Below are 26196 nucleotides of genomic sequence, written 5' to 3'. Positions count from 1 at the left end.
CAAGATTTTGCCGTAATATGGTGGTTAAAACGTACACAACTTGGAGCAGGATCTGTATCGTTTAAAAGAGGACGCCAGTTTGACACAACCTCAGGCTTATTTGTTTTTTCAGTTATGGACATTAATCAGTTATGATTACGTTGCACATGTCAAAGTTGTCAATGTTTGCTTGCTTATGGGAACATTTTACCGTTCACCTTTGGGCTAAGTTTGTTGAAAGCAGCATCATAACTGATATTTTGGATGCTCGGGGGTATTGTCACCACATAGATGTTATGGATCCATCCAGCAGACATGAAGCAACATTAGCATTCATTTGGAGTCATGTTTCTGGCCACCTGACAAACATAAAGTGACTTTTCAGGTCTCCCTCTAGCTCTTGTTTTGGTCTTCGCCAGCTCCTGAAGGAAACATCTGGCTCTGCAGATGCTTCACGCTCCGCTATGTTCACCAGCTAGTTACTAACTTTGTTTGACTGCTGTTTGGTGCTGAGCAGGTAGTGTACAGTTGGTTTATCTGAGCTTTTGTTTTTTTGCTTAAAGTGAAGCAGTAAAGTCTGCTGGTTGATGAGAGCGGTGAAAGTGATGCAGAAAAGTAAAATTGCGGGTTGTAAAACCAAAAAGTCAGTTGTCAGGTGATACGTTTACATCCATGGCTACGGACTCATTGGCGTTTTCAGTCCAAAGTGGCAGAAGTGCCACTGCCGCACCATCTAGCGGCTATTTTCAAAAAGGCACCGGAGTTTCGCCTCTTTGCTTCTATAGTCTTTGTTGTCATGTTATCAGATCTCAGCAATTAACTTGGTGAATGAAAATGTTAATACTGCCATTGGAATTACGGCCGAAACTATGAAAATCAGACCAAGCTGTAAAAAACTGAAATTATAATAAATCAAGATCCAAAGAGCAATGGATGTTAAAATACCCTTACAGTTAGCAAAGTCCAGGTGGGTGTGCAAAACAAAAAAAACGTTGTGCAATGGGGCCATCTTCAAGAGATGACCACAACATGACAGAGACAGTATTGGTCTGTGGATTTGTGTGTTTGTCAGACCTCGTGTTTGTGTGTGCGCATGTGTTATGTTCTGTTTTTAACATTGGCAGTGAGTGCTTTGCACCTGTGGCTGCTGGCAGACCATCCGGTGTGCTGCAGCTCCGGAGGGACCTTGAAGCCCGTCGCAGTGGGAGAGAGGAGTCTGTCCTGCTAACCGTAATTAGCACAGGCCTGTTGATTCTCTGATAATGAGAGGGAGTTCATTAGCGCCACGCTAATTGCTGCCTACTTCACCACCGCCGCCGCCACCGCCACCACCACCATCGCCGCCATGCCAGCCCCCCCCAAAATCCCCCCCCTGCACTCCAAAAAAAGTTTGCTCGTCTATCACATTACAGATGAGAAAATGTATAAAAATCAGTAACTTTTCAGGAGATTGGAGTGGGAGCAGATGGAAGATTGTGTTTGGATTAGTTTTGACTTATTCTAGTGTGCGTGTAACAGAGAGGGAGAGAGAAACAGAGGAAAGGGAGAGAATGGTTTGTGGAAATTTCACTGCGTTGAGCAGCAGGAGCCTTCTACAGAGGGGCAGATGCATGTAGGTAGGAAAGTTCTGTCCAAGGACATGAAGGAGGTTCAAAAGCTAATTGCCAGAACAAGCAAACAAGAAAAAAAAACAGCGTGCTTGCTGATTCAGCGTAAAGACAACCTCACCTGCACCTGCATTATATAACCACATATTTGTACTGCAAAGAGTTTTACTCACAAACTGCAACTAGAGTCAAACACTACGTATATTTACTATGAATTATGTGCACAAAGAATTAATACACCTAGCACACATAATAACAACCCAAGTACAAAGTATAATAAAGACCACAATAGAAAATGAATGGGTGTGGTTACAACAAACACCGATGTAATTCAGGTGCATAAATCAAGTTTAGTGTCCCTCATACAACAACCTAACTTTTAATATGAATGACTTCATAGCATGATGTATGTTCAAATGTTGAAGGGACGTTATCAGGAAAAACAACTTTGTTGAAGCCAAACTGGAATTTCAAGTCATTATTTAACTACTGTGCAGTCCTACATGCTAATGAAACACTGTTATGCACAAACACACAAGCACACACTCGGCACTCACCACCTAAGGCCATTGTTCTCCTGTCTGTGTTTGCAGATCTATGCTAATTGCTCCTCAAAGCTGAATGATGTGTCATTAAATTATGTTGGTCCATGTGAATGTTCCCTGAGTTAAATTAACATCTGTGAGAACAGATAACTCCCTGAGTCTGTATATTTCTGTACAGAAATCCGAATAAAATCAAATAGATTGTAACCTTGGTATCCTTACCTTGGTAACAATAACACCATGTTGAGACATTTGGTTCAACATCTGCATAGGCCAAGCTGGAAAACATCTGTTTCGTGACATAAAGCAATCTCTTGAAGTAATAAAGCAGATTTCCCACAAACGCTGTTGGCACACAATTTCGTATTTCCAAAGCCAGTAGATGTTACCATTCTTGCTAATGGTTTGATTTGTTTGAAGCTGCTCTAATTAATATATTATGTATAATAACAATGGATCAAATGACTATATGTAATATGAAAGGTTTCCGTTAACTCGAAGGAGCGTTTTCAGGTCATTGTTTTGTTTTTTACGGCCCACAATTTTACTGTTTTGGTTCATTCTCACTGTTCTCAACCATCAATCTTGTTTCCAGCAGCAGCAGCTGTTTTCAGGAAAAAACACTCTAAGAAACCCCCTATACCCCTTGAGCCCAGCAAAAAAACACAGACAGACAAAGTTAGCGACTGGCTTGTGAACATAGCGGAACATTTAGCCGCTAAAGAGGCAGATATCTCCCTCAGGAGTTGGTGGAGGCCGAAACAGAACTCTAGACTTGCTCCGTGTCTGCTGGATGTGTAAATTAGCAACTGCTTGCTACAGGCTGTTCTCAAACACTGTTCGTAGCTATACCTACAAAAAGTCATACACTGTAATTTGTATATGTCCCACGAAATCAAATCATACCGTTTATAATCCACGTAATCGTGAACCAGGAAGTATAAAGAGCGACAAACACTGCATAGGGAGGAGATCGGGTGGATGAGTGGATCAAAAAACACCAGACTTTTGCCCAGTAGACCGGTGTTTGTACCACTGTGAAACCAGAAGTCAACGTTGATTTATTTCTCACGTAACTTCCGAACTTAAGTTACATCTCTTCCGGAGTTATTTTAACCCAAAACACAATCTTTTCCTCAACCTAACTAGGTAGTTTTGTTGCCTAAACCTAACCAAATTGATCTTTTCCTAAACCTAACTAAGTAGTTTTGTTGCCTAAACAAGTTGATCTTTTCCTAAACATAACTAAGTAGTGTTGTTGCCTAAACCTAATTCAGTAGTTTTGTTACCTAAACCTAAGTAGTTTTGTTGTCTAAACCTAATTCAGTAGTTTTGTTACCTAAACCTAAGTAGTTTTGTTGTCTAAACCTAATTCAGTAGTTTTGTTACCTAAACCTAACTAAGTAGTTTTGTTGCCTAAACCTAACCAAGTTGATCTTTTCTTAAACATATCTAAGTAGTTTTGTTGCCTAAACCTAACCAAGTGGTTTCCTGTCAAAATAGAATTTATTTTGAAAAGACTGGAGCGGAAATTGACACGTGTTGCTGGACATTCATAGGAAAATGCATGAAAAATGAGGAATAACTTTTCATAATATATCATAGGCTTGCCGTCACCTTCGCCCACCGATTCTAAGACTTCTTCTAAGACTTCTTCTAAGACCTATCCTAACCTTAACCATTCAAGGTCAATGCCTAACCTTAACAATCTCGTGAGTGTTTCCCCAGTTTGCGGGCTTACTTCCAGCCACTACCGTCTGCCACCTGGTACGATCTCCCAGGAAAATGAAAGCTCCATTTACGGCACAAAGGAAGTGACCATTGTGCAACCAAACAGGAAGATAGTGCTGTTGTTTTCCCCGTAGCTATCAGTAGCTATCCCCAGTTACCAGAGAGTATCAATGTAAGTTCTTTGCAGTTACTATCCCCAGTAGAAGGAAATGGTGGACGGTGGTACAACCAAAGTAACTGTGGGAAACAAAGTGTTCCCTGTGTTGGTAGTTGCTAAGCTCTGAGGAAAAAGCAAAGTGATCTGGTTGTCTTTGTGACAGCAGCAATAAAAATACCACTGGAAACACTAATATCAAAATTAAAGTGGGAATGTTAAAAAACTACACATAGCACATATACATGGGGTAATCAGGTTTTTACCAGCTGCTAATGTCTTATTATGTCTAAACAGATCCTTTGTAATTGTAACAAATCTCTATACCTGGATGCTTTGTAAAGAAAAGATGGATTCATTTCTCTCTCTGGAAACTTTCCTCCTAATTGTTGGGAAGCTTTAATCACTGATGCAGGCGGCAGCTTATGGTCCCCAGAGAGCACTTCATATGCAACCTGGGTGGATGGAGGATGGAGGGATGACGAACCAGTCCGAAAGTGCCATGGTAATATCCGTCAGTGTTGTGTATTTCTACATAACAAGTGTCCATCCACGAGGCAATCTCACCTCAAGAGAGTGATCTGTCTCTCCTTTCCCCTCGCTAAGGGGCTGAGGCTTTATCAGCAAGGCCATGATGAATTCTCAGCAGACACCCACTCCGTATGGGCCCTGAGTGAGCATGCATTTAAATGAACCCTCTTCTCCCTCTGCCTCGTTCTACACAAGGATTTCTAAACTCTCTCTCTTGTCAAGCACTACATCAAACACAATAACAACAGCCGTCCTAGCCCTCCTTCATCCCCTCCCCTCCCTTTTCTACCTCTTTCTTTAAGTCATTTTCTTCTCTGACATTTTTCTTACTTGGTCCACATCACCAAAGACTCCTTTCATCTGCTTTTCATGATGGACTCATCTACATTTTTTAAAGCACCTTATGCCATATCGGAGTGTGTTGCTGCTCTCAATCAAACCACAAAGAATCGTAAGCCATCATTCTTAACCACCTCGTCTCTCGTGTTTTTTTTCTTCTCTACTCTCCTGGTTTTGAACCAGAAGGTGAGAGGCAGCATCCTGGTGATCAGAGCATCAAAGCTGCCAGTGAGCCCCCAGGCTGGTGCATCATTCTCGGGGTGAATTACAACGCCGTGAGACCCCCTTCCTCCATGACCACTGCTGTTTAAGGCACAGCATGTCAGCCGCTGGTCTAATTAAAATCAAAATACCTCACTCTTACCTGGTCTGCTCTTTCAAGTCCTCACATTAAAGGGGCATTGCATACTTTTTTAGCAGGCTTTTCCTTGAACTATGAGATTGTAGAGATGGAAGCTGGATTTCACTGTTTATTAGAAGTGTGGGCTAAGTTACTTTAAATAGGCCTATAATATCAATGCTCTGATATTGATGCCCTCAAATATTGGAATTTTTTATTATTATTATTATTTTATTATTATATTATTATATTATTATATTATTATATTATTATATTATTATTTTATTATTATTATTTAACCGCGATTAATCGCAAATTAATTGCCCATTTTTTATCTGTTCAAAATGTATAAAGGTATTAAAATATCTAATACTTTAACCAACATGGGAGTGGGCAAATATGCTGCTTTATGCAAATGTATGTATATTTTTATTATTGGAAATCAATTAACAACAAAAAACAATGACAAATATTGTCCAGAAACCCTCACAGGTACTGCAATTAGCATAAAAAATATGCACAAATCATAACATGGCAAACTGCAGCCCAACAGGCAACAACAGCTGTCAGTGTGTCAGTGTGCTGACTTGACTATGACTTGCCCCAAACTGCATGTGATTATCATAAAGTGGGCATGTCTGTAAAGGGGAGACTCGTGGGTACCCATAGAACCCATTTTCATTCACATATCTTGAGGTCAGAGGTCAAGGGACCCCTTTGAAAATGGCCATGACAGTTTTTCCCTTACCAAATGTCAAATCCTGGTATCAATGGATTCCTTAGGTTTTCTAGTAAAAAAATCTAAAAATCGCAAATTGCGTTAATGCATTAAAGAAATTAGTGGCGTTAAAATAAATTCGCGTTAACTCTGACAGCCCTTGTGAAGATATTAATTATTATATATATATATATTACGATATACTGGGATTGGTAACTGGAACAGCTGGAGCAACTTGTTACTGAAGAGAAGTAATCACATTTCTGGAACAGGTTAACAATGGTAACAGTAATGCATTACTGCCCCGCACTGTTTTTTAGCTAAGTGTGGTGCAGCAGAGATTTAAGTAACACCTCAGCCCAACAGAATTCATGTCTTTCCTCTGACAGACGGTATGTTGAATGTAATTAACAAGATTCTGACATTCAGGTACTACAAAGAGATGACAGATCATACATGATGTTTGGGTAAAACTAAGACAAAGAGTTGCCACTATGGACTTCTTACCATGTCCCCTGATTGAGCATAATGTCAGTAAAGACAGGTGTGGACCCAAAACCACGACCCTAGCAGAAAAAGATAAAAGTTTGTCTTTACTTTTCAGCAATCAGGAAACCAGGCAGGGATTCGGTATATTAGGCAGGAGTCGCACTGGAGCGCTTAGTTAGGAACACATAACTCACTCTCAACTCGTCAAATACAGACGTTTGATCAGTGGCCCTTTGCTTCAAACTATGACGCTATAGGTACCCCTCTAACGTCAGTATTGGACGTGTCAGGGACGGCGTGTGAATTTCCGCTCGTTTCATACATAGTGTATTTTTAAAATAAACTTCCGTTTTCACAGGAAGTTGGGTTTAGAGAACAAAACCACTTTGTTAGGGTTAGGAAAAGATTGTGGTTGACATTAACTTGACTGACTAACAACTCACGTGACTGACGATACTAACGAGTCACATGACTTGACATGACAAAATAAGGAAAAGCTTACTTTTAGTTTCACATAGCCCACGGACAGCGGCCTCCTGGTTGAAAGTCCTGTGTTTGTTTGTGGGGCAGTCAGGTGATGGGAATGGGAACAGAGGTCACTGCAGGTCAGGATGGAGTGGCAGGGTCTGCAATGACAGGAGAGTTAGTATTGCAGGGAAACTGGGTGAAAAGAATGACATGAATCAAGCTGGTGTTGTGACAGCATATGAAACCGGGCACAGGTAGCTCCCACCTCCAGCCACCGGATAACAATAACTTCACACCACGTTTGGACTTTCCTCAATTAAACCACTGAAGTCCTTGTTTCACAGGAAATCGAGGAAAGTTCCAGAAAATGTGCGGTAATTATTCATAATCCCAATAATTTGAGTGCAGCTCCCTCATTTGGCTCAGTAATTTCAGCTTTTCTGAAATTTTTCTTGCATACATTTGCACATTAATGTGGCCTGTTGTGTGCGGAGAGGGAGCGTTTTCCTGTGTGTGATGTCTCACACAGTGGTGCGGTCCAGTCGGGAGGCAGGGCCAGCTGAGACACAAAGATTGGTTTTGTTCTCCTTTCGCCATGGAGCGCTTTAACACATTCAGCATTTATGCCTCTTGTCAGTGGTGTTGTGACGGTAAACAAACATCTTTGTGTCTGTGTGGTCTCGTATGCGTAAAAAACAAGTTCAAATCAATTTTTTTCATCACTAATTGTTACATTAATTGATACCTGTACGCACATCTTAATCAAGACAGAATGTCAGTTACACACTGTACATCCATCTGCAGCATCCATACATTTTATTTACCACAAGCTCGACACCAATCTCCTCCCTCTTTCCCCACTTTGGTCCACATCTTTCATGTTTTCCACGTTTTTCCAACTAGTTGTGCTGCCGGCGAGATATGGCCACCGGTGTCTGTGGCCGGCTCTGTGTTGTGCTGCGACTGTCTCCCTGAGATTTGCATAAATAAGCTCCCAGTCCCAGCATGCCCACGCTGTTGTCCAGGTGCAAGGACATTTGCATATAGAGCTGTGATAGGGCTCCCCTGGGTCCCCTCGGCAACTGCTGAGCGGGTAGGGGGCCGGCAGCGCCACAAATGAGTTCTGAATTGGAGCCTCACCGCTGCCCTCCATTTTATGTGTGTGGAGGCACGGGAGCAAGGCACAGAATGACCAGAGAGAGAAAAGGAAGAGATAAAAAGGGAGTGAGACATGGAGATGGGTGGCATATGGCAGAAGGCACAAACGGCAGCAACACAGGCCGCTGGGTATATATGAGTAGGGGTGGGAAAAAAAATCCATTCACCTATGGATCACGGTTTCATTTTTAAGATTTTTTAATAATTTTTTTAATGCCAGAATCAATATATTTGCTTAATTTGAGTCTATACGGAAGTAGAAGAAAGTTACCGCTTTTATTGTTGTAGTCTGAGTAATGTGACGTCATATCCGTTCCGTATCCGTCAACCAAAACAAACCGCAATGAGCCGAAACGACAAAGCAGAAAACAGCGGGGGGTCTGCATGGATACGACTTGAACCCTCACATTTTAAACACGTCTACACCTACAGTAAAGTATGGAAACACTTTGGGTTTCACACATTACCAGGAAAAGCAGAGCTAGACATGATGGCTAAAGCTGGTTCAGCTAAAGTTCATGGACAGGAAACGTTATCGTATTGTGGTAACGTGCGGTTAAGCCACCCATCACTCTGATCTCCGTGGTCAAATCGTCTGACGCTACAACTGTAGAGCACCCATATGCTGACATTTATGTTAAATACAGTCAAACGGCCCCGATGGAGCTGACCATGGATGTATAAAGAGAATAGAGCTCACTGCAGAGCTAGCAACGGACTCAGAGAAGTTAGAGGAAGTATACATGTGTGACTACATCCGGTTTTCAAAATAAGGTGTTTAACAAAGGGAACTGTTTATACATAATACATATATGGAAATAAGACTGATGGATTATATTACCCAGAAGTATAAAAAACATTACATGTAAATTTATAAATTAAAAAGAAAATATCACTAATTTGTGAGGGAAATGTCTTTATTCTTTGAATTTTGGGTTGCTAGAATTTTTTTTTAATAAATAATGCCTGATCATGACTGATATATTTGACTTCAGGACATCTCTGACTACATACATGCTGAAAATTAAAAAATTTTACTTTATCAATTTAGATATTTTGCAAAGTAAAAGTCCCAAGAAGTGTATGATACAGCTTTTTCCCATGGTCTAGTGTTATAAAAAGTTAACAAATCGCAATAAATCGTAATATCGAATCGCAATACTTGAAAAATCGCAATACATATCGAATCGGTACCCAAGTATCGTGATAATATCGAATCGGGAGATAGGTGTATCGTCCCAGCCCTAGATACGAGTAACCCATATGTTTGATCCACCTCTTGCTTTGTTGCTGACTATTGGGGGTGGATCAATCAAGTGTTTATCCACATCATATAATGAGTCCCATAATGGCTTTCAACAGCTCTACTGATGTATCGCAGCTTATTTGTGTTGGACATCAACCAAAAGCAATATCAGCCACAATATTCCTTGACTTTCTCTGATGGCCCCATCATGCTTTCCCATTACCACGGAGCCTCGGTGGCCTTTTGAATCAGCAGAATATGGTTTGGGAGGCAGAGGGAGCCGAGCCCAGTCCTGATTAGTCACATGCAGCTCCTCCGACAATACGCTCTCCATCTGAGCACCATCGAGGCCGTCTCTCATTCAAGAGACGAGTTCTGATGGGACGCCAGCCAGAGGAGCCTTACGGGATCGGCAAAGAAATCCCGCACAGATGCAAGGAATCGCACACAAACACAAATATTATGCAAAACTCAATGTATCCAGCTGTATTGGACTACATGCTTGACAATCCTCAGATATATAATTATCTCTAGATGTTATGTAGCTCAATACGATGAGTTTGGCACAACTACTATGACCCTCCACTTCAATGTATTTAGGATAAAAGCTAATATGGCTATATAAACTACTTCTTCTCCTTCTTGTCATTGAACTTTCATAGAAATGTTTCAGCTTTGGTTGCATGTTGTAGCCGTGAAGCAATTTGCAGCAGCCACTTTATAAACTAAATAAGTATAATCAAACAGGGAATGCCTGGGCAGTGCCAGAGCACAAGCGAAAAACAACCTCTTGCAGATTACGTTCACACTCTAAAAGGCTGTAATTGCCCCTGGTCAAAGAATTATCAACAGGAAATCAGTGCATTGTACGACGTGTATCGTCGCGAAGACATCTTGACCTCAATTACCACAGGGCGTCTGTCTAAACAAGCGAGTGAAAACTCAAGGCCAAACAATGAGGTGTTACTCTTGTCAAAGATGCTCAGAGGTCAGTGAAAACCCTTATTAACTGTTTCTTTATTCCTGGTTCGCACATGTCTTAAAACACTGCTGCAACGAGATGAAGATGACCCCTCTGATCTAACCGTGACTGGGGGGTCACGCACACAGTGAGATGTTACGTCATACAGAGAGGGCACACAAGAAATCACACCAAAATAAAGCAAAGCAAAAAAGAAGTCCGATTGTATAGAAGTATTAGAAAATGAGTCTACTTCTCACTTGATTTATTACCTCAGTGAACATTGTTAACATGAGTTTATGGTCTCAATCGCTAGTTTCAAGTCTTCTTCTGTACAGCATGATGTTCATTTTGTAAATTATGGTCCCATTTAGAGTCAAATAGACCATAAAGCAGGGGATGCTTTAGGGCGTGGCTACCTTGTGATAGACAGGTCGCTACCACGGTGTTGTCCGGTCTGGGAGTTGTCCATGTTTTCGTTTTACAACTTTAACCCTTTCACAGTGTGTTTTCAGTTCATGAAAGTTAATTATAACGTTTTTGGTTGTCTAAAAAATTTCTTTTTCAGCTTTCGGTTGTAGCTCCACCCTCTCGTGCCACTTCTGGTCGCAAATAACCAAGATGGAGATGGCCAAAATGCAGAATTTGAGGCTTCAAAACGGCAGTCCACAAACCAATGGGTGACGTCACCGTGACTACGTCCACTTCTTATATACAGTCTATGTGTTGTACAGGACTATATCTTATTGTTTCCAAATTTTAGTTATTCCCATTAAAATAAATGAGGGGGCAGAATATTAGAAACACCTATAATGTAGCCCAGTAAAACACCATCACTAACTATGATTTCAATGCAGGTGTACCTAATAAACTGGCCATTAAGTGTATTTAAAAACGGAGAATTTGACTTCTGAAAAGGCATCAGGTAAGCAAGCACTGTGGCTAGAAAGCAAAATTACATAGATTTTGACTGAATATTTAACATATCATTGAAGTCAAAGATGCTGCATTTGTGTATCTAACATGGCATCTTTCATCCCTGTAATGAATTGTACAGTTTTGCCTACGGAATGATTATATCAATCTATGAGAGTTTGCTGAAGCTTTCAACTTGTAGCTCATTGAGTTTTTTTGCAATTTATGTCACAGCAGTGGTAAATTTACACAGCAAATTAAGTGAAACCAATGGCAATAAAGTAGACAACTGTTTAACGTCATGGCTGACCAAGCATGGCTCAGGTCAGCGGGATACCAACAGAGTTGCTGGCAACTGATTCTGATGCTGATATGGTGCTTGAAAATGTTACATTTCTTGTGTACAGCATACCATAAATACTACAAGTCTGTAGCTGTGCGTGATTTTTTAAAGCCCCATAACTTATAATATATAGTGGTGTAAATCACAAGTTTCACCACGATACGATATTATATTGATTCTTTGGACAATACATACGATATTTGCTGGTATCACAAAGTCTGAATTCAAATACTCAATTTTGATCCGATTCAATTCAGGGGCCTGTGATCGATATGAAACAATATCCCATTTCATGTATATTTAACACAGTTACATTTATATCAACTCACAAAAAGCAACTAAATTCTGATTTGACAATTTTATTACTGGACTCTTCCAGGCATTTGACCTCTGACCTCAGGATATGTGAATGAAAATGGGTTCTATGGGTACCCACAAGTCTCCCCTTCAAGATAATCACATGCAGTTTGGGGCAAGTCATAGTCAAGTCAACACACTGACACACTGACAGCTGTTGTTGTCGTCTGTTTGCCATGTCATGATTTGAGCATATTTTTTATGCTAAATGCAGTACCTGTGAGGGTTTCTGGACAATATTTGTCATTGATTTGTGTTGTTAATTGATTTCCAATAATAACTCTCAACTCTCATGTTGATTAAAGTATTAAATACTTACAAATCTCCCTTTAAGGTACATTTTGAACAAATAAAAAATGCGCAATTAATTTGCGATTAATCACGATTAATCATGGACAATCATGTGATTAATCGCAATTAAATATTTTAAGCGATTGACAGCCCTAGTATCGATGTTTTCACTTTGCATCAAGGATATTGGAACGTTGATCATTGAATCGATATATCAATCCAGATCGATGTATCATTATACCCCTAATACTATACACAACTGAATAAGCTATAATCAAAATTAAAGTTCAGCAAAAAACACACCATCTATAATAAAGACGTTACCAATGTGGGAACTTGCTCGTCACAACATTGCTCTACAGCGACTCTGCAGGGTACCTTTAACATGTTAATTGAGATTTAGCTCAAAGGTTAAGGCGGTATCAAACGAAACACTATCCCTGTAGGAATGAAGTGAAGTTGTGATCACACATTGTGTGAAAGCGCTTTGTTTACATTTGATATTCTCTCTTTATGGGATCAGCCAAGAGGGTTTCATATGAAATGTTTGACTGTGTGTGTGTGTGTGATCAATCCATTTGCCGTGCATGATTGATACAGTATGTTTTGTCTTGTTAAAGTGCTCCACGGCGCCAAACGGGCTGAAAATCGCTGGTCTAAAGGACACCAAAAGCTCTGCTATTGAAGTCTCTCTGTGGCTGGCATGACCTCCACTCCAAGTCTATTCAGGGCCTTTTGTTTGCTTCTTTGTTTGGCTCCAGGCTCTAATGGCAATCAAAAGGGACATGGTGGTCGTTCTCGGTCCTCAGCACTAATGACATTGGCACCGAGGCAGACAGGCGGTGTTCATCCAATCCGCCGGCCTCCCAACGCGGTCTCATCGCCGCGCGTCGAGCCTCTGCAGAGTCTCTTCGGAGAGCTCCCATTTAGCCATTCTCTGTGATTTCCCTCTCAGGAAACAACCAAATCATTTTCTCATAGACACGCTCATTAGCTGACAGCCCGTTTCCCTGCCAGTTTCAACATTTGAATATTCCCGTGTGTGCCTCGGCAAACATCGGAGGTCTCATCGTTTTCCAACCAAAGCCAGAGCCGACATGCCAGCAACGCACTCCCGAGGAAAAAGATCTAGATGCCAAAGCAATAAGCTGAGGTAGAAACAAATAATGGCTCAAATGTTATGATACTCAATGTCATGATGAGAACATGTCAGGATGTAATTAGACATTTATTTAGAAGGAGCTGCGTATTAGGTTAGCTAATGAAAACACTGGATGTCATGGAGATAGACCCAAACCTGTGAGTATTGTTAACTAAATTGTGAAGCCTTTAGCACAACCATGCACATACACGCACAATGCATACCATCAGTTTGGGCGAGTTTAGTGCCTGAGACTGATTTTTATTTCCCTAATATGTTCTGCAGTAAATCTGCATTGTCTGTGGCTATTGAAATACAGAGAAAGAGAGATCAATATAATAGGTTTGGCACCTGGCCAAAATCATCCCCGACAATGTGCGAGGCAGGCATTTGAAATCATCGGTGCATATCCGCGTGTTTGGGGGATAAAAATAATTCCTCGCCTCTTTGCCAGGGAGCGAGAGGCACAATGCCCAGGTCTGAAGGGAAGGGTGCCACATGGGTCTGCAAATTGGCTCAGGCGATCAGACACGGGCATCTCATTTTGTAGAGGAGAAGAAGAAGAAGAAGAAGGAGGAGGAGGAGGAGGGGAGGAGGAGTAGAGAGAGATGAAGATGGGAGGTGTGTGGTGGCGGTGGCGGAGGTGGGTGTACGGGGGGTAAACAATCCCAATGATTTCCCCAACCTGGCACAGTCCAGGATGTGGATGGCTGCACTGGAGAGGAATTGCAACGGGTTTATTTGGCTCTCTGTTTGTTTCTTTATTGGGAGGAGAGAGAGAGTGTGTGTGTGTGTGTGAGAGAAGAAACAACGAGGAGGAGGAGGGTGTCTGTTTCTTGTCAGAGCAGTCAGATGAGGGAGGATGTTCAGAACAAATTATTTCATTCAGATGAACTGAAAATCATTCCTCTACATTTGCAAACATTTGCAGTTGAAGTCCTGCACGTTTATGAATACACAAACCTGAGTGTTTGGGTGGTGGTGATGGTGGTTGGTGTGTGTGGGGGGGGCGGTGAAGTAATTTCCTTTGCGTAGGCTGACTGATAACATTAACCTCTGGTGTGATGTCAATTTTAATGTCAACCGTTTTAACTTGTGGCAATTACAGGCGTAGTTATGAGGAGAATGCCAGATTTAAACACCCAATAGCGTCGCATTGCATACACATAAACACCCTTTAACACACATGCACTGGGGGTGTTTTTTCTTTTACACGTGTCTGCTTTCATGTGCATGCGCCGACACATGCTCGGCTAACCGGATACACACACACACACACACGAGCATGCACACATGCACGCGTCCCATGCAGGTACCCTCGGCGCCCTACAGACTAGGCTGCTGTCGAAGAAGTCTCAGCGGGAGTGCTAGATTAAAAATGACAATCACTCGGGGTGCACGGCAAACACCACAGGAAACGCAGGTGCCTTTGTTAAGAGACACCCGGCGCTCTAAAGGGCCTAATTATCTGCTGTTATTTTGGCAGTTATCAGGCAGAGAATAACTCCCCTGCTCAGACTCAGACTCACACAGCGAAAAATTACTCACTCGCTCACAGTGAGGTATTATATTGCGCCACTGACAAGGTATGCATATTATATGCCGTGCTGGAATTTCACTCTAATTTTTTTCACAACAGAGTGCTGTGGTTTCCTGTTTTGTATGGAGAGGAAATTATTAGCATCGCCACCGATCATTAAAACCACCCAAAAATGTAATGGCTCTGAATTGCATATTTTCCAAAACAACTGCCAGGTGTAAGATACGAAAATTGGGCAAAACTTTGAAAATAATGCTGACTTCACAGCTCACGGATCATAAAAAAATGAAATGCAGAAACAGAGGAAGATATTAAAAACAGTTTTTTCCCCCCCCTGCTCTCAAGGGCTAGGTGGCACTGTTGGGCATGCTTTCACACACACGCATACATATCCTCCTCTCAGCTCATGAACAGATAATTGGACAGTTTTATGGAGGATATGAACTCTGAAGGGGAACTTAAGCCATCTAATCATTGGCATTCAGCGTATGCTATTCATATGCATAAATACAAATAAAACACATTCTCTGCCTGCACAAAGAGAGCCCTCTCTGAAAGGGAAGTCGTACTACAAAACACCCATATTCCTCTGCAATTGAACTAAAGATTATAGGAAGTATAAGACTTCAGGTAGAAGAATCTCTAGATATATTTTTCCCCCTCCAAAGCATGCCTGAGTTGGAGATTAATCAATAGGCTACAGTATAATATAGATTCTCTATTTATTTTTTGCACTTGAACAATAGAAGTGCAACAATGCTCAGCTCTGATGGCAGTGTGTGTGTGTGTGTGCAGGTTCATGTATGTGTGTGTTTTCAAGCAGCAGAAGCAGCAGTGCAGAATTCGTATAAGTTTTGCGAAGCATTTACACCTCGAGTGTTTGCGCCCGTGATGCGATTAAATCAAAAATGTTTGGGGATCTCGTTGGTTTAAAATATTTCAAGTGCTTTTTCCCGGGCAGTACTTGAATCCACAACAAGGTGCGTCGATTGCAGCGCGGCATAAATGAAGTATGTCTTTTTCAGTGTGTTCAAGATGTGTTGAACAAATTCAGTTTTTTTTTGGGGCTGTCAATCGATTCAAATATTGAATCGTGATTAATCGCACATTTTTTATCTGTTTAAAATGTACCTTAAAGGGAGATTTGTACGTATTTAATACTCTTATCAACATGGGAGTGGGCAAATATGCTTGCTTTATGCAAATGTATGTATATATTTATATTTGGGAGTCAATTAACAACACAAAACAATGACAAATATTGTCCAGGAACCCTCACAGGTACTGCATTTAGCATAAAAAATATGCACAAATCATAACATGGCAAACTGCAGCCCAACAGGCAACAACAGCTGTCAGTGTGTCAGTGTGCTGACTTGACTATGACTTACCCCAAACTGCATGTGATTATCATAAAGTGTCTGTAAAGGGGAGACTCGTGGGTACCCATAGAACCCATTTTCAGGTCAGAGGTCAAGGACCCCTTTGAAAATGGCCATGCCAGTTTTTCCTCGCCAAAATTTAGATTGGACTTTGGAGCGTTATTTAACCTCCTTCACGACGAGCTAGTATGACACAGTTGGTACCAATGGATTCCTGAGGTTTTCTAGTTTTATATGATGCCAGTAAAACTGAGCCCGATACAACCTCCGGAAGATCGATTGCATTAATGCGTTAAAGAAATCAATGGCGTTAAAACAAATTGGTGTTATCGCGTTAACTTTGACGGCCCTATTTTTTTTTTTTTTATCTGCCGTTTGTGTCGTTTACGTCATCACCTCTTTCAGTCACCTTTCTGCAGAAAGACTTCCTGCCGGTTCCTCCCCTCCTCATGCTCTATAGCCAGCTCCATATAATATGCAGATAATGGTGCATCAGCGTGTCTTCTCCGTGTCGCCCTCGCCGCGTTACAGTGGATCACACGACACGGCCTTGCCCTGCAGGAATACAAGCCCCTTGTAATTGAAATGAATAAGAGAGGGAGGAACATGCTCTACTGAGAGCCCAAACTTCCTCGCTCGCTCTCTCGTCAGTATATTCTGTGGGGATCCAGCCTTTAGCTGGCAACGCCAGTCTCGGCGGCTCCGTCACGGGGGCTGAGGCTCGTCTGCGTGGCTGATCGGAAGTGGCACGGTCGAGGAGAGGAGCTCTCAGCGTGGGGTGCAGGAATGGGGACAGTCCCCTACGGTCTCCTGCTCCCTCTTTCTCTCTCTCTCTCTCGTGTGCAAATGCATATCCATCTCTTATGATCTTTCTGGTCTTTTCCCTCGCTATGATCTCCCGCTTCCTGTTTCCCTCCCACTCTCTCGCTCCCTCTATCTTTGTTTCTCTCACTCTCTCCTTCCCCACGGCCCGGCCTTCCTTCATCTTAATCCCTCATCCTCTCCTTGAGTTTTCTTTTTTTGAGAGAGAGAGGTGAGTTTTCATGAGGAAAGAAAAAGTAGTGGGTATTGCAGCACCTGTTAAACTCGCTGCACTTTGTAGAAAGAGTAATTCACATCTTTTTATTCCTTCTGCTTGTTTTGGACACACTCTTTTTATCCTCACTTCAACTTTTTTTTCCCTCCCTGTGCTCGCTGAAGTTTTAATATTTCAGTGACTTTTTTTTTTTCCATTGCACACTGCTCTTAACTCATTTGCTTGAGGTTTCTGCAAAGCAAAATAGATGCACATGCAGTAGTTCATGCACCCATGGCACCCCCCCCTCCATCCGCCTCTCGCCTCTTTACACTTCACCCATCTGCAGGGGCAATTACGTGCCCCCCTCTCATCCCGGCGCAGCCACACACACTCAGCAAAACCACATTCATCCCTCGGTGCACCTGCATCCCTCATGTTTCTAACAGTCCCACAATGCCCTCCGTCTACCGGCCTACAACGCCCCGGGTTCCTGTGAGAGCACATCATTGTCATCTTTCTCTTTTCTCCTTCTATCCGCTCCCCACTTTGGTGACACACACATTATTTATTTTATGACTGAGGACTCAATTTTAAATCCCCCTTTCTCCATCAGTCACACGCCACACAATGGCGTTCCCCTTATCTACTGGAGTGTCCTTTTTACAACACATCAGGGCGCCGTAACACACCAATAAATTCTACTGTTTCTGCATTCTCACCTGCGGTTTAAATTCACCCAGACGGGGGGAAAGTGGCCATGAAAAAAATTATTACAGTTTGCTCGGTGTGATAGTTGTAAACAAGTAGCTCCTCCCTAACTTTCATTCTTTTTTTTTTTTCCTCCACGTTTGGTAAGGATTCCTGCAGGAGAGAATAAACAAGCTGATTATTATTTTTTTTTCTTGTTATTCAGGAGCTTACTCCGTAACTTTGCCGCGCGCAGAGGACAAACGCGTACACGAGTCGCGGTGACATTGCTGACCATGTCCGGCGGCCCAATTACCTGTCTCCAAATATGGCGTACAAAAGCGAGGCCGGCGTATCTGTACACACATGGCGGTGTCTGTTACTCCCCAATTATTCCTGCATAAGCAGATTGTGTGGAACATCAAACTGGGAATGTGATGGCTCGTGTGCGGGCTGCCTCCAGCAGAGTGCTCTTTCTTTCCTATCATTTGATCTCGTATTGTAATCCCAGGTGCTTTGAATAATTTATAGGATACAGCTTCTCGTTAAACAATAATTTATATGTGTCTATGAGAATTGATTCCACAGGAATGCACATCTAAATAATGAGAGAAACTGCTGTATTTCATCTATAAGGGGGGAGCAGAGAGATAATAATAGCAAAACAAAGGCGTTTCAACAACAACAACAACACTAGCAGCAAAAATAATAATAATAACAATCATAATAACAACAGTAAGTAAGGGGATTTTATTTGCTATTGGTGCAACTTGAGTTAACTTCCTGTAATAAGACATTGTTATGAATTCTACGCAGACGGATAGGAAAATGTACGGTGTGTCGCCACCGCCAAAAGTCTAAACATGTGAATTTGGGCGTAAAATTGGTGTCCACATTTGGACTTTTGAGTCATTTCTTTCACTTACAAGCCAATATACCGCATTTTCTTATTCACATCCACTTATCAATTCGCAGGAGGGGACCACACTCATGCATGATAAATTTATTGTTAATGCAAAAGGCTTGTACCGCCCGGTGCCGATGCCCTCGGAGAAATGATGCAACTGATTCCTTCTGAGGCGGAACAATAAAAATGTTCATCAGAGGAGAAGATGTGAGAGGGTGGAGATGTGTGTGTGTGTGTGTGTGTGTGTGTGTGTGTGTGTGTGGATGAAGTCAGGTCGAACAGTTCACGTGATGTGTTTTTAGATGGTAAAACACCTCATGAAAAGCTTCAAAACATTAGATAACAGTTTGCATTTATTTTGGGGCTGTCAAAGTTGACGCGATAACGCGTTAACTCAAATTCGTTCTAACTAGGGCTGTCGATCAGTTGAAATATTTAATCGCGATTAATCACACATTTTTTATCTGTTCAAAATGCACCTTAAAGGGAGATTTTGGCAAGTATTTAATACTCTTATCAACATGGGAGTGGGCAAATATGCTTGCTTTATGCAAATGTATGCATATATTTTCTTATTGGAAATCAATTAACAACACAAAACAATGACAAATATAGTCCAGAAACCCTCACAGGTACTGCATTTAGCATAAAACAATATACTCAAATCATAACATGGCAAACTGCAGCCCAACAGGCAACAACAGCTGTCAGTGTGTCAGTGTGCTGACTTGACTATGACTTGACCCAAGCTGCATGTGATTATCATAAAGTGGGCATGTCTGTAAAGGGGAGACTCATCTGTACCAATAGAACCCATTTTCATTCACACACTTGAGGTCAAAGGTCAAGGGACCCCTTTGAAAATGGCCATGCCAGTTTTTCCTCTTAAAATTTAGCCTAAGTTTGGAGCGTTATTTAACCTCCTTCGCGACAAGCTAGTATGACATGGTTGGTACCAATGAAGTTTTCTAGTTTCATATGATGATGATGATCTATTTTTAAAACTGAGCCCGCTACGATTGTAAAAACACAAGTTGCGTTAATGTGTTAAAAAAAATGAGTGGCGTTAAAATGAATTTGCGTTAACACGCTATTATCGCGTTAACTTTGACAGCCCTAGTTTTAATGCCACTAATTTCTTTAACGCATTAAGGAAACTTAAGATTTTTAGGTTGTGTCGGACTCAGTTTTAATAGCTAACTAGAAAACCTAAGGATCCATTGATACCAACCAATGTCATACTAGCTTTGGCAAGGAAAAACTGTCTTGGCCATTTTCAAAGGGGTCCCCTTGACCTCTGACCTCAAGATATGTGAATGAAAATGGGTTCTATGGGTACCCAAGAGTCTCCTCTTTACAGACATGCCAACTTTATGATAATCACATGCAGTTTGGGGCAAGTCATAGTCAAGTCAGCACACTGACACACTGACAGCTGTTGTTGCCTTTTGGGCTGCAGTTTGCCAAGTTATGATTTGAGCATATGTTTTATGCTAAATGCAGTACCTGTGAGGGTTTCTAGACAATATTTGTCATTGTTTTGTGTTGTTAATTGATTTCCAAATATAAATATATACATACAATTGCATAAAGTAAGCATTTTTGTCCACTCCCATGTTGATAAGAGTATTAGATACTTGACAAATCTCCCTTTAAGGTACATGTTGAACAGATAAAAAATATATTAATCAATTGACAGCCCTAATATATTTACTTTTATACTTTTTTTAAATCCCCAGCATCTTAAACTTGGACACACACACACACACACACACACACACACACACACACACACACACACACACACACACACACACACACACACACACCACACACTGAATTATCTTTTAAAAAGAAACGTTTAAGAGTCTCAAACTCTCACCCTTTTCTCACATGTTCTCAGGATTTGACAGAAATCTGACAACAACAATAGAAAAAAAACACTTCCTGTGCAGTTTACGTTATGGCTCAAACTGCAGTGTGGCGTGCATAACAATGAACGAGAAAACGCGGTGTCGGTTGAGGTGCAACACTGTGAAGAAAGTTTTATTGGGACCTCTGCGAAGGAGGAAGTTCGCCTGCTTTTTTATTTTTTTTTTTTACAGGAAGTGCTGGGGACCAATTATCCTGAAGTGTGACGCTGTCAGAAGTCTCCAGGTTTTGTCAAGTCTTCTGACACCCTGCCAGTGTTGTTCTCTGGGATATGGAACTGTTGAGATTTTTTTTTCCCCCCCAAATGGAATGGAGAAAAAAAAAGACTGCATTTGTGAGTAGCCTAAGGGTCTGGATTTAACTTCTCCTGGTCGATACATTTTTAATTATCCTTTTTTTCTCCTCTCTTCTCAGGGTATGTGATAAGCATTCTGTGTTTGTTTGGAACCCCTCGCCCCCTTTTTCCCAGAAATTTTCACAGTGTCTTGAATTGAAATAACTGACATTAAAACGTGTAAACGTCCCTCATTAGCGACAAGATTTCGAGATGTCGTCGCTATCACATGGAAATCAGAAAAATAAGATGATAAAACGTAGATTAGCATTTTAGAGCCGCCTGCATCTAGTGCATCATTCTGCTTCAAAGAAGAAAAAGATAAATGATGATGCCATTAAAAGTGAACTAATTAAGGAATGCTTCTTTTAAAAACTCATTAACTGCACCCTCATTTACATAATGATGCATATTAATTAAGTTTTAATGAATCTGAGCTTCCATCAAGTCTCCTCTCCTTGGCAGTGGAGCCATCTCTACAAATGAATAAACACTTCTCTTAAGTATATTTCTCCCTGCAAATGGGAAATGGGTTTTAAACAATAGCAACAAACAAACAAAAGCCTTCAATCTCGGCTCAATGGAAATGCACATAATTCAAGGTCAACGGAAAAAATCTACATAAACCTCCTAAAACAAATATATATTTAAACATTTTCCAAAAAAGTAGCTATTAAGTAAGTCTTTCCCGTGTTACATATTTATTGAGAGAAACATTTCAGCAGCTATTTTTTTTTTTCTTTTTGAGAAAAAGCATTAATTCCACACTGTCTTTATACAGAGAAAGAGTATAGTGACAGGCTATGGGTTGCTTCTAATGAGATGCATTTTAAATTAGAGCGCACCTCTCACATTGCCAGCTGGTGCCTGCTCAGGTGCCTCTGTGTTGTGAATGACGGAATGCTCACACACACACACACACACACCATCATCATCATCACCCTCTGTCCCCACCATAACACATAAACCCTCCAACAAAAAGAGATTTCCTCACAGCGGTGGCTGGGTCTGAGTGACTGGTGTTAATCCAGGCTTTTACCACACTTTAATTATGTCATTCCTCTTAGTGAAATAAAAAATCATTACAGTACTGTAAGGCCAAATTTCCCTTACCAAAATGAGATGAGCGTACGTTTTTCTTTAGAGCCGCAAAGAGCCAAATCTCTTGGAAAAAAAAAAAATTGGATTTGTAAGAAGTCCTCTGTTTGTTTCAAATCCTACTAAAGTAGAAAAGAAAGTTTCTGCTTTGTGAATTTCTTTTTTTTTTTTTAAATTGAGTGAATTCCACCAGAAGTTTGGCAGCAATAACAACCACTGTAAAAGGCGGTAATGCGAACAGATGAACGCTGCCTCATTGGTTTGTTTGTTTGCGTGCCCTTCGCGTCTCCCCAGCTGGCGTGTGGCGGGCAGGTAAAGCAGGAAGGAGGGTGAGAGGTGCGAGCAGCCAGGCGGGCGAGCGCAGGCGTTTGCTCCGAGGCGGTGGGGTTAAAGGTCGTAACGATCAGATGATTGGAACTACAGAGGGAAAGTGTGTAGCCATGTAGGGGAAATGGGGGAAGCAGATGCCCGTTAATTAGGGGAAATGTGACGGACAAGATTTGATCAGCGAGGGGTACGGCTGCCTCCTGCAGCACGGCAGCTGTTGCGAGGGGGGATGCTGGTGGGGCTGGTGTGTGTGTGTGTGTGTGTGTGTGTGTTCCCGTCCCCACAGGGCACCGCCACACTTCACAGACATGCCAGGAACCGTCCGCAGGCCAATGCAGTGCCCTACGGAGAGACTATTTACAGCACAATGCAATCCAACTCATTAAACTCTCAGATGAAGTTGTCAGTGTTGACTCTTGGTGGGAAACTTGGGTTTGTTTCTGTTGAATTTCTACATCCGTAGTTTTGTTTTTTAAAGTTTTGGGTGGAAATATTTTCAGTGTACATGCACTTAGCTAGCAGGCAGAAAAATAAAATCAACTAGGATCAATTTAAGCCACGAGTGGCGTGCTTTCGGTATTTTTTTTCTTTCTTTATGGATCACAATGGGATTCAAATTTAAACAGCGTTTTATGACAGTGCAGTCTTAAAAAACAGAAAAGGTTTTATTTTGTTGTCAGCCCCAAATTATGCATGCTGCTGTGTGGGCTTACATGTCAAACATTTATCATGTTGCTTGGAGTGAAGGGTGTATTATTCAGTCAGCCACGCAGGTATAGTGAAAGTTGGAGTTTGTCATATCTTAAAAAAAAAATCTAAAAATAATTTACCTACCCATTTGATTCTTTCACATCTTTTACCTCGGAGCTCTGAGTCAGATAACTACTGACCTCGACATTTGCCGACAGCCCTCCACCGACGGACTGTTTGTCACTCTAGTTCTGAAAAACACAAATATCCCACGCTATCTGTCACTTCTGTCCTTTACATCGGAGTTTCAGTAAGCCGCGTAACTTCTCCACCAATGACTCTCTGTTTGTCTTTCCGTCTGTCTGCCTCCTTGTCAGCACATGCATCTCCTACTCGCCTGTTTGTCTGAGAGTGTTTCTATCTACGGTCGTGTCAGGTGTTCGTGCTTTTTGCCCCTGTTCTAATGCTCTTGTCTTGCACATGTAATTAGCATGCTGTGTGACAGACTGACGTGATGTTTGACAATGCTGGCAGACGCTGCTAATACAACACATTAAACTGGATTATTCCTATAGTTAAAACGTGGAGAAGTGTAAAAATAGAGACAGAGAGACAACTTTTCATAGGAAACTGCTCGAGAACAAAAGATATGCTTGTTACTTGAAAAGTTCCAAACTTGTTCCTTTGATTTGTGGTCCAAAAAGTACAGGTTTAATGCATTTTAACAGGAAGTAAGGTGTCTTCATGTCTGCTTTTATAGCAGTCAGTATCAGTACATGAGGGGTTAATGTAAGGATGGATGTGGCTTACCATGAAAATGACACACTCTAAAAGTCAGAAAATGTTCCACACTCAAAAACAAATGAGTAGGGCTGTCAAAGTTAACGCTATAATAAAGCACATTTGTTTTAACACCACTAATTTATTTAACGCGTTAACTCAACTTGTGATTTTTAGATTGTAGCAGGGCTGTTTTAAAAGTAGAGTGGGATCTTATGAAAATAGAAAACCTAAGGAATCCATACGATTCCATGTCATACTAGCTTGTCGCAAAAGAAGGTTAAATAACGCTCCAAACATGTGCTACATTTTGGTGAGGAAAAACTGTTATGTCCATTTTCAAAGGGGTCCCTTGACCTCTGACCTCAAGACATGTGAATGAAAATGGGTTCTATGGGTACCCACGAGTCTCCCCTTTACAGACATGCCCACTTTATGTCATGATATGCGCATATTTTTTATGCTAAATGCAGTACTTGTGAAGGTTTCTGGACAATATTTGTCATTGTGTTGTTAGTTAATTTCCAATAATAAATATATACATACATTTGCATAAAGCAGCATGTAACAAATCTCCCTTTAAGGTACATTTTGAACAGATAAAAAAATTATTAAATATTCTAATCGATTGACAGCACTAATTTTAACAGGAACTAAGGTGTCATGTCTGTTTTTATAGCAGTCATTATCAGTATATGAGGGGTTAAGGTAAGGACGGATGTGGTTTACCATGAAAATTACACATTCTAAAAGTCAGAAACTGTTGCGCTCTCGAAAACAAATTGAAAGTACTAAAGAGAAAACCAAAATAATAAAGGCACATGAACCTAATTACACTTATTTGACATATTAATCTAATAAAGTATACACTGGTATGATTTTTGTATGTGCACCATGTGAGAAAAAAAAGTATGACTATGTTTGTACAAGTTTAAAAGAAACCCTCATTTGCTTCAATACCTGTGCTCTTTTTGATACACGTTAGATGTTTTATGTTAAATTTATCACTTCATCGTTACAAGCAGCAGAATGTGGCATGCATAAAAAAATACTGCTGCCGCCGAGAAGAAGAACCCCTCCTTCCCTCCCTCCCCCAACACCCACACCACCACCTATTAAAACTTATCTTTCTTTAATCAATTGTTAAATGTCATAGACAATCATCATTTAACACTCTCTTCCTGTGTGATTCTTTTTAATCTGGCTGTAAATAGGGCAGCCCTGTCTATCACTTCAGCTTCTGCCGTACACCAGAGACTTAAGGTGTTTCAACAATAGCTCACGCACAAAAAAAAAACAAAGAAGCACTTTTTTTTTTTCCTCCCTCCTCATCCCAAATCCCCGCAGAGAACACCAAAGGTATGAAAAGTGAAGAAAGGAGGAAATAAATCCAGGCGATGATGAATAATTTGAATGTAGAAATGAAGCTGTTTCAGGAGTGAGTGAGATACCGCACAAGGAGCAGCCATGGGGAGCGTTACAATTAGGTCACCCAAAATAAAACGCTATCCTCCAGAAAGTCTTTCTTGGAGTTGTCAAATTCAATATATTTCACTGCCAACAGAATTCTTGATTTGAGCTGTGAAGTGAGAGGGCGAAAGAACGGGAGTGAAGGCCTATTTGAGAGAGAGAGGCGGCTTTGGACCGCGTACATTTCATAATTTATGTAAAAAATGGGACTTTCTTCATTTAAAGTCAGACTCTCCTCCGAGAGGGGGGACAACAGCCGGAGCCACGTTGTCTAAGGAGGATGACGTGCTTCTGCGACAACACCTGAGTTTATGAAAGCATGCGGAGACGATGTTCCCTCCATATTATATTAGAGGCCCTAGCCATGGAGCGCACATGTGGTCGCCGTGGCACCCTCGTGTACCGGTAACAAAACTTTGGGGCGGTGGAAAGTTTACAAAGCATCAATGCGCTGACAAAAGTCAACAAACAGCCCCAGCCAGCCAGCCAGCATCTCTCTCTCTCTTTCTCTCTCTCTCTCCACACGACACCCAACAGGAAGGCGAGGCTCCTCCGGAGAGCAACGATACGGGCACGTCTCCAGGTGACAGATATGTCACACCACCTAAAACCCCGTGGCACAATTATACCTCTGTCGCTCTGAAGGGAGAGGGGAGGAGGGTAAGGGGGGAAGTGGGTGGGGGAGGGAGATGGTGGGTACAGAGCGAGAGTGAGTGAG

General features: G+C 41.4%; 1 long non-coding RNA gene across 2 annotated transcripts in view; it reads right to left on the bottom strand.

Moving 5' to 3' along the window:
• LOC141756449 (uncharacterized) overlaps positions 1-26196 on the bottom strand; it is a 136231-nt gene that overhangs the window by 7129 nt on the left and 102906 nt on the right. For both annotated transcript variants that reach the window (XR_012591476.1, XR_012591477.1), the window contains exon 3: positions 6936-7059. This is a non-coding gene — a long non-coding RNA (uncharacterized LOC141756449). The remainder of the gene's footprint in view (positions 1-6935; positions 7060-26196) is intronic.

This window comes from Sebastes fasciatus, chromosome 18 (assembly GCF_043250625.1).
Source record: "Sebastes fasciatus isolate fSebFas1 chromosome 18, fSebFas1.pri, whole genome shotgun sequence".
NCBI classification, from domain to species: Eukaryota; Metazoa; Chordata; class Actinopteri; order Perciformes; family Sebastidae; genus Sebastes; species Sebastes fasciatus.
This window is presented reverse-complemented; position numbering and strand designations above follow the sequence as displayed.